The sequence below is a fragment of the Herpailurus yagouaroundi genome, unplaced genomic scaffold (assembly GCF_014898765.1).
Source record: "Herpailurus yagouaroundi ecotype Mexico unplaced genomic scaffold, PumYag 194, whole genome shotgun sequence".
Classification (NCBI taxonomy): domain Eukaryota; kingdom Metazoa; phylum Chordata; class Mammalia; order Carnivora; family Felidae; genus Herpailurus; species Herpailurus yagouaroundi.
The window spans coordinates 9,093,075-9,102,491 of NW_024412425.1; positions in this window are offsets into that span (position 1 = coordinate 9,093,075).

The window sequence follows — 9,417 nt, forward strand, 5'->3', positions numbered from 1 at the left end:
CACGGCCTGGGGTCGGGACTGGCAGAGGCCTGGGAGGGGTGGACAGAGCGTTCAGGATTCCTGTCCTGGCCCAAGAGCGAATCTGCTCGGCTCCATGGGCGGTAACCAGCACTCTGGAAAGAGCAAGCGCATGCATCCCTGGCTCCCTCGGGTCTGCAGTCCCGGAAAGGATACTTGGCCCTGACCCTGGGTTGGGTTTTGGGGTTCGTATAAACTGGTTAATGAGATTAAACAGGTCCGGGCTTCTCATACAGTGTAGACGCTTGAAACCGCCCCTTACCCCCTTCCGTGTGACCTTGGGCAAGAGGCTGAACCACCAGTCTCAGTTTCCTCTTTTTTAAAATGGGGTTGTGAGACAATTAAGCGACTAAATAAATAATGCCTTGGTAACAGTGCTGTGCATGCTGTTGGTACGCACCCATGCTCTGGCTAGGAACTGTGCTTTCCTGCTGTCTGAATCCAAGCCCAAACCCTAACCCCAGTTCTTGCCTTAAGATCTATTTTACGAAGGTTCCACGCAGGCACCTTTGAATAGTGACTTGCTGTGATGCATTCACTGAGACAGGTCAAGACAGTGGCACGGGCCCACAGCAGCTGAACCCTTCTAGTTTCCTCCTTCCTGCTCACTTACCTACTGGCCAGCCTCAGCATGTCTCGCTCTGATAATGCTGCTTCCTTTGCCCCACCCCCATTGAAGGACCAGCAACCATATGTGTTTGGCCACACCTGTTCTGAGTGGCCCTGAACTGCAGTGTGATTTGGGATGGGACACCCTTATTCTCCTAAAGAGAGAAAGTCTAACCACAGTGATCTGGGTCTCAAACAGAGGCTTTGTGCAGGACAGGCCCAGGCCTGGGGCTTTGGCTAGTGAGTACCCTGCTGATCTCTGTCTTTTTCCTCCTGGCCAGACTGGGGGATCATAGATGCTAGTTTAAGGGAGGGGAAATTGAAACACAAGGAGACCTAGGAGAAACCAGAAGGGAAAATTGGGGGACTTGGGGGTTAGGCAGACCTCAGTGGTGTGTAGTTCCACCCCTGAGGCCAGGTGTTGGGGCAGGCTTCTTCACAGGGGATGTCCAGAACCTTCTCTGCATCCTGGGCTTGGCACAGACAGTGGCCACACACCCGCAGCAAGAAGAATCCTGTTGTTGGAAGCAGGATTTTTGCAGCAGCTTCAGAGCTGTCAACCATTGTTTTGGAGGGTTTCTGTTGTTTGTTATTGTATTTGCTACTTTCTCAGAACAGCATCCCTTGGCTTTTTCTATGGAGCCAGGTGGATCAGGTGGGGCTGACTCCAGCCCTGCGCCAGGGCCAGGCACACAGCCTGTGCTTGGCCAGGCAGAGCACTGTGTCCCCCTGACCACATCCTGATTAGAGAAGGAATGGTCACATGCCCCACACTGGACCAATGAGAGTCATCCTCAGGACTTTGGCTAGAGCTTCCGAGAAGGACATGCTTGCTGGTAGGAATATTAGCCTAGAGATACTGGCAGGTACCACACGGAGGATGAGGTAAACATAGGACAAAGCAGAGCTGAGCAAGAGAGAAGACAGATTCCTGAGGACCATACAAAACCCAGATCCAGCCATGCCCACAGGTTAGGTATGCCCCTGGGCTATCCAGACAGAAGTCTCCATGAATTTTCCCGTTTGACTTGTGTTTCACTTGCAGTTGAACATCTTGAAGTCATCTGACCATCTGGTTGAGCAAAGACCAGAGCCACCATTTCTGGATGAGAAGGCGGAGACTTGGGGGTCTGGGACACATGACTCATCAGAGGTGGATCTAACCTACGGTTATCGCAAGAGAGTCTCTGCCAGGGGGTTCCTGTATCCTCTGGTCTCTCTCCTGGTCTCCTGTTCTGGCCTTCCTCACCAGTGACTCTGGAGCCTCCCAGCCCAGAGATGCCCTTGACTGTATGTTCTCTGGGTCTGTCTTGTCTGTAATTGTACCTCAGGGCCTGCCATAGAAGCTCTTGGCGAATGCTGGTGGAAAGAATGAATGAGTCATCAAACCCCCTGTGGCTGATTGGGGTTTGGAGGGGTTCAGAAAATCAGGAACTCACAGAGCTTCCCCTCTTCCACCCTGCCCCTGAACTTGGCATGCACGACAGCCTCTTGCCCCTCACCTTACCTGAAATTATGCTCCAACCCCTTGGCCCTTCCCTAGACACTCTCATTCATGAATGGCGGTATTGGCCCGTCTTGGGTAGCTGAGTGAGGGATGAGCTTCCACTCTAACTCCCCTACCCTGCCCCGTTGCTCCATTCCAAAGGCTCAGGCACCCCGGAACTCCTTTCAGAAACACACCCTGAAGGGCCATGGCTGCTGCCCACCAGCACGCCAGAAGTGGTGAGTGAGAAGATACCGGAGGAGAGGGCTTGCTGCCGGGCCATGGGCTGTGCACCTCCTGAAATGTGCAGCGGCACATCTGCCCGGAGAAAAAGGGAGGTGGAATTGCAAGCTTCGTTATTTTTACTTTTTGGTGTTGAGGGGCCATCTGTGCAGGTTTGAGCTCATCTGGAGGAACCAGGATTTGTAGATGAAATTCAAATGCAGGATTGCTTTGCAGGCTGTCACGCTGAGACGTTCGCCCAGAGCTGGGGCGGCAGCGCTGATATTTTTGTAGCGGTGGAGAGTCCAGAAGCTGCTCGAGGTGAGGGAGCACGTGGGGCCCTTTCATGGGAGCATTGTCAGGCCCGTGCAGCACCAGTCGGTCTTCTCAGCACTGGTGTCACCAAGGGTGCCAGGAGGCACCTGGACCACCAGCTGGGCAAACTGGCTCCCACTGCCCTCCAGGAGGACATCTGGAGGGTAGAAGGTCAGGGGGGCGGAGGTGGGCGATGCCAGAGTGGGACGAGGAGGATCTCTGACCCCCTCCCTTGTCGCTCGTTTCTCCCAAACGACCTCCATGGACATGCAGCAGCACATCCCTCCTTAGGGTATGCCCACGGCCCCCAGTGCCAGCTGCAGGACACCATGATTCCCCCTGCATGGAAATTCCAGAACTGCCTTGTCCAAGGTGCAGGAGTAGGCCACCCCCCACCCCGCCTCTAGTTTCCCACAAACCAAGGCTGTCTGGGAGTGAGGAGGTGTCATTGTGAAGTGGGGACAGGAGGGTCATCCGATCCCCATTGTAAAAGCCCTTTCTGGGGTATTCCAGGTAAGCATCCTGGCATGGGGCTCTCATTTTAACTATCGGCTGCTCACGGCCTGTGCACCACCCCACACATCCTGTGCTAGTGAAGCTAATCTCCAAACAACAACACAGGCATCAGGTGTGCACATTTGCCTGGTTAATTTGTAATAGGAAACATTGTTTCTGGCCCAGATGCTTTCCTTGGGCCTGTCCTGGGCCAGATGTGTGCAGCAGCCCGTGATGCGATGGTCCTGGGGAGACAGAGAGCAGGACACAGAGGTTTAGCACATCTCCGTTCGGAAACTCTTCGATGCCATTCCTGACCACTCCTCCCAGGCTCCAGGGTGGGAGGGCGATGACAGACGCGGGCAAATGCTTGGTGGCTCTTTCCGTCACCACTGTGCTCCAACACACACACCCTTTCCTAACTTATGCCAGATAATGAAATCTAATGCCAATAGACAGGGATTGTGGGAAGAAAGCAATCCATAACCTACTTTTTTTTCTTTCTCCAAAACGAATGCTTGGGGTGAGGAATGTGATTTGAGGTGCACCAAGAGGGGTCCTTTGGCTCTGAAATACTGCTTCAAACACACACTCGCACACACACCCTGCCCGTCCCTCCCCCCAGAGGACTCCTCACCCCTGTCAGAGAGAGTACCTGTACAGGGAATTATGGCAAAGCAGAATGGGGGTGGGGGCAGGGCCTGGGGACACAGCAAGTGGCCACTGCCAGGCAAGACTGCAGCTGGCATTGCCAGGGTACAAAAGTGATGGGGAGAGGGGCCCAGAGTAGGCTCTTCCAGGGCCTTGCTGGGCTCCAGGCTCACGCTGGGGCTGACTAGCTTGGGCAGACAGACCTTTTTTTTTTTTAAACACAGAAACAAAAGGATGAAATCATTAGCATCAATTGGGCACATTCAGTGTAGATTACTGACATGCCATTGTTATGAGGATAAAAGAAATATAATTAATAAAACCCGCCCAGCCCGCCTTTTGTGCTTCCATGAATTCTTTATTGGCATCTGCATCTATCTCATCCACAGACGAGCCCTCTCTCTTCATTGCCCTGGACATCACTAAAATGAACCGTGCAGAAAATCACTCCCAGGATCTGGAAACTCATCTTTTTCTGCTGCAATTTGTCTTTTGATGCCTCGGTTTTCTCCCTCCCAGGGCAGAATTAGCAGTGCAGCACAAGGTTCCATTCAAGGAAGAACAAAGCCTGGCCCAAGGTCCCTCCCACCGAGGACCATGTCGAGGGCCACCCTGCAGGGCCAGTTCCCTTTCAGGCACCAGCCTTTGTGGGGCGGGGGGCTTTTTCTGAAAGTAGCCCTGGAATCACACCTGCCCCACCTCTGGCCTTGGCATGCGGTACATAGGCTGAGTGTCAAAGGTCACCCTGAGGTCACCAGGCAGCCTAGAGGACCAGGGGGAGGTAGGGCAGGCTTTCAGCCCACCTGCTTGCCAGTCTGACTTCTGCCCTGTGCACTGTCACCCTTGCCCCGTACCCAGTCTTGCTGCCTTAAAGAAAGAAACCTCCTTTGCATGACAGGAAGCAGGGAAGTTCCCTGAAGTGTACTGCAAACCTAAAAACACCGCAAACCCGTCTTTCATCACCACCTGGATGACTGAAGAGAAACAGAAAACAGCTCTTAACCCCTGAGAGGCTGGGCTCGCACTGAGAGAACATGCTGTGGCCTCCCGCTCGCTGGGCAGATGAGGAAACCCAAGCCCGACGTAGGTAAGCTGAAAGCCCCATGGCCCTTGGGAGGACTCTACTGAAAATCCAGGAATCAAACAAACACAGTGCCCGTGGGAGGCAGGCAGGTAAAGAACATGTGCTTGGACACCAAGATACTTTGTCCTGGTGTTAGACATATTCAAATATCCGACGCTTCCAGGGAGAGAGATGCTCTGTCACTTTTCTTGAACCTTTCTATTTTCTTCACCCATACTGTTTTCTCACTTTTGCTGGAGGTAGGGGTGCAAGCTATTTGTCTTCTGCAGAAGATTGGCCGTGTGTAGGTAAGGATCAGCAGCAGGGAGCCCCAAGCCAGTGGCAGGGGTGGTGGGAACTCTGGTGCCCTGCCGGGTGCTGGGCAGCCGCAGCTCTGTGTGAGCTCTCCCAAGTTGTAGGTCAGCTCAAATGCTTCAAAACCTCCTTGCGGCCCAACCACAACAGAACCCCACTTGGCAGTGCAAGACCCACAGCCCCAGACTCCTGCACAGAGCTGGAGGGGTCTGGGGTGGGTGGAGGACACAGAACTTCAGGGGGAGTGCTTCAGACCAAGGCATCATCTCACATGGACTGAGTGCTCCTTCCTTGCCTACAACAAGGTATAATTTGGTTAGGTGCTTAGCAAGAGGGGCATAGAGAACTTTCTGGACAACTGGAGGAATGGATTTGTCTGTCTAGCTGTCTTTCCGATGATGCATTGGAGCCTGAGCTTTTGTATGTTGTCCCACCCTTGCGACCCCTCCAGGAATTAGAATTCATTGGTGTGGGGCTCCTTTGCCCAGAAAAAAACACTAGAACAGTAACACCAGTCTCATTCATTTCTGTTAAGGTCTTGCTTTTCGATCTTAATGTTGGTCTTTTGCATATGGAAGATAGCAGGTATTCTCCTGGACATGGAAAAGTAAAAAAATCTAATGAAAGTGACTGCACATGTAAGAATCCATCCATCTCCCCATTCATTCAGGGAGAACATATTTTTAATAAGTACCTAAGTACCTGCCCGGCCCTGCAATCAGGTGCTAAGCAATGAAATCAATAGGCAAGCAATCACTGAAAAATAAAAAGATGGGGGTGAGTTTGTATGGGCATGTGCCTTTTAAACTACTTAAGAGATACAATCAGACGAAGTAGCCCTGTACAAAAACCAGCAAACGTTTTGTCTATTCATATGTTACTGAATGCATAGAAAAAATTCTGGAGCAAGGTATACTCTTTTAACATGAAAACTATTAAGAATGGCATCTCTGGACGGGGTGGGGGGGTTCACTTTCGAGGTTGTACATGTTTGTGGTACTCTAATTTATTATAACAAACATGTTCCACTTCCATAATCCAAGAAAAACCAAGAAAGTTAAATAATTGCAATTTGAGGGGCGCTTGGGTGGCTCAGTCAGCTAAACATCTGACTTCAGCTCAGGTCATGATCTCACAGTCTGTGAGTTTGAGCCCCGCGTCGGGCTCTGTGCTGACAGCTCAGAGCCTGGAGCCTGCTTCAGATTCTGTGTCTCCCTCTCTCTCTGCCACTCCCCTGCTCATGTTCTGTCTCTCTCTGTCTCAACAATAAATAAAGACATTTAAAAAATAGCAATTTGAATGGGAAGAAAAGATGGCGGTACCAAGTGCTGGAGCAGATGTGGGAAGGCAGGAACTCTCACACTCCCTGGCTGGGAGGATAAATTGGCATAATTTGGGGAATTAGCTGACGGCATCTAGTCAAGTTGCAGGAGCACATGGCCTTTGACACGGCGATTCCAGGTCTGGTAATGTGCCCGGAGGAATCCACACCCATGGCACACGTGTGCACAAGATGTTCATTGCAGCATTGTCTGTGACGGTGAAGGAATTGGTGACCTATGTGTGGACCGGCCCGGGAGGGAATATATACACTGTGAGATATTCACACAAGAAAACTCTATCACAGTTCAAAATAAATGAATCCAACCCTACGTGCGTCCGCATGGGTATAACTTGAAAATAATGTTGAAAGAAAATAGGAAGTGGTGTTATTATATGTAAGGTCTGATTCCACTTGTGTGAATCTTTAAGACACTCAGGGCAGTGTTTCTGTAAGGCTATTGCTTATGGAGCCAAATATAAATGATAAAAGTCTAAAAATATGTGTGGGAATCATCCACACTGACCTCAGAGTGATTGTTTCCTCTGAGAAGGAAAGAGAGACAGAAAGCTGATGGGGCTGGGGAGGGAGACAAGGGGGCCCTTCAATGGAGTCTTCACTGGTATAGTCCTTAAAAAAAAAAAGATGTGAAGCCGATTTGGCGAATCTGGTAAGTCATTGTAGTATTTTCTGAGCTTAAACATTTTTGCCTGTCTGATGCATGTGAGCTGTTTTGTTTTACCTTTCCCTGATGACTTGTGAACTGAGTGGTTTTCCTATGTGTATTGTGTATCCTAGTTCCCATCTTTCCTGAGTGTATGAACAATGGAAAGTGAAGTAAGCAGTTCCCCTAGAAGATGCACGTTGTGATGATGCACAGGTGGAGGCACCCTTCAGGTGGGTGGCTCTGCAGGTGGGGAGCAGGGTGAGCCTGGCAGACTGGAGATGCAAAGTGGGAGCCAGGGAGGCACAGGGGGAGGAGCCAAATGAGTGGTGAGCTTGCCCAGGGCTGGAATGCCGAGGGCAGTGGACCTGAGGCTCCTCCACCTTGTGCCTGGAAGGAATGATACCTGGTGTGTAGCTGGGGGCCTGGGAGAGAGAAATCAGAGAAGTGAGAATTTCCTAAGGGAACGGGGCGGGGGGGGGGGGGGGCCGGCCGGGTTCACTAAGTGTGGCAAAGATGCCCTGAAGGGTGCCATTAGGTTTGCCTTGTGGGGGTCTTGGGTGGCCTTGGTGAGGGTGGTGTGCGGTGCGTGGGGACAGAAGCCCAAAGATCGGGAGACAGAAGGTATATGTGACACCAGAGCCCAGCAAAGAAATGACATCAGTGTGGGCCAGACAAGAGTGGTCTCCTGCAGGAGGTGAGGATCTAGCTGACTGGATGGGTTGACAGGCAGAGGTGCAGAGGCAGAAGTCACTGCGGCCTGAAAAGGGATGTTGGGAAGTCCTTCATGCAGGGCCGTTCAGAAATTCCTGATGCATGTACTACAGTCATTTTCCCAGGGCACGTGGAGGCAGAACTCTGGGCTTGTTTCTTCAACTCCTGCCTCCTGACGTCGCTCTGAGCACATCACCATCCTCTTCACAAACACCAGCTCCCTGCTGTCCATACATATAGGGACATCAGGCCTGTGTCCAGCTTGACACGTAAAAGCTCATTGTGATGTGGCCTCTGTCACCTCCTCTGCCTCATCTTCCACTTCCTCCACTGACTCGTGATGGCTCTTCACTGGTTGCGGGGGAGGACAAAACAACCCCCTGTCGAACAGAAGTACTACTGCCCCTGCAACAGACCCGTTCTGTGCCCCCAGACTCCGGGATTCTAGCTGTTTCCTGGTCTCCCCGGCTCACCTGAGCTGTACGCCTGCACCCCATTGCTTTGGTCTCCAGCACTGGGCATGCCCAGCATGCAGCAGGAACTTGCAAGTGAGGGTGCCTCATATCATCCTAGGGAAGCCCCCATCAGAATAGAACTCACTGCACAGTCACAGGTGCTACAGTTTTTGGAATTGGCATTGATCAGGAGAAGCGATTTAAAAGACAGCTGGGGGGGGGGGGGGGGGCAGGGGGAGTATTTATTTAATGCAGGACACTATTGCCCTCCTGTCTGAGGCTCCTGGGGAATAGTACCTGGTAAGCCTGTGAAACTGAGCACATTAGAGTCTTCTTGGAGTTAAATTTGGAATTGGGATGAGTTAGGAAAAATCTATGCTCATTGAATACAAAATGCAATTGTCTGTCAGTGCAGGGACTGAAGTATCTGCAGCAAATTATATTTAAGACTCTATTGTCACAGGCAGATTAGCTAATGCTTGATTTTAAGTATAGGTTTCTAATGCTATTACTCCTGGTTAGCTCTGCCTGGCAGGTAACCTTGTGGAACAAATGACTGCATTGCTTGAATAACATATTTGATCAAACAGGACAATTCTTTCAAAAATTGAGTTCTCTGTGGCAATTTGAGACCTGTAATCAGCAAATTAGATGATTACAGCAGGGATAAAAATAGTCTTCTAACAATGTCCAAGGTATAAATGTGATTTGAATTTCAAAATGTTGAACATGTGGTAGGAAAATGCACGGTTGGGTAAATATGACTAGACATTATCAGATTTGATTTCTCTTTCCAACTCTGCTCTGAGCTACAGCCTAATTTTGCCCGAATAAACTCCAATCTCGTTTGTGTCTGAGTTAGAGGCTAGAAGTGGATCTCGCACTGTGCTCCAAACCTTAAAGGGCTCAAAAGCTTTACTTATCTGCCTTTAGGAACTTAAAGTCCATGTATCCCCTTGGTATGAAACCCATGAAACAATGAGCTGTCCAAGTTCCACCCAGGGAAGATGGCATTGGAAAGCCTTCGACACGCACTACCCGAAGACCAGTGTTTTCTTTCTTCGGCACGGAGGTGGTGGGGCGGGGGGG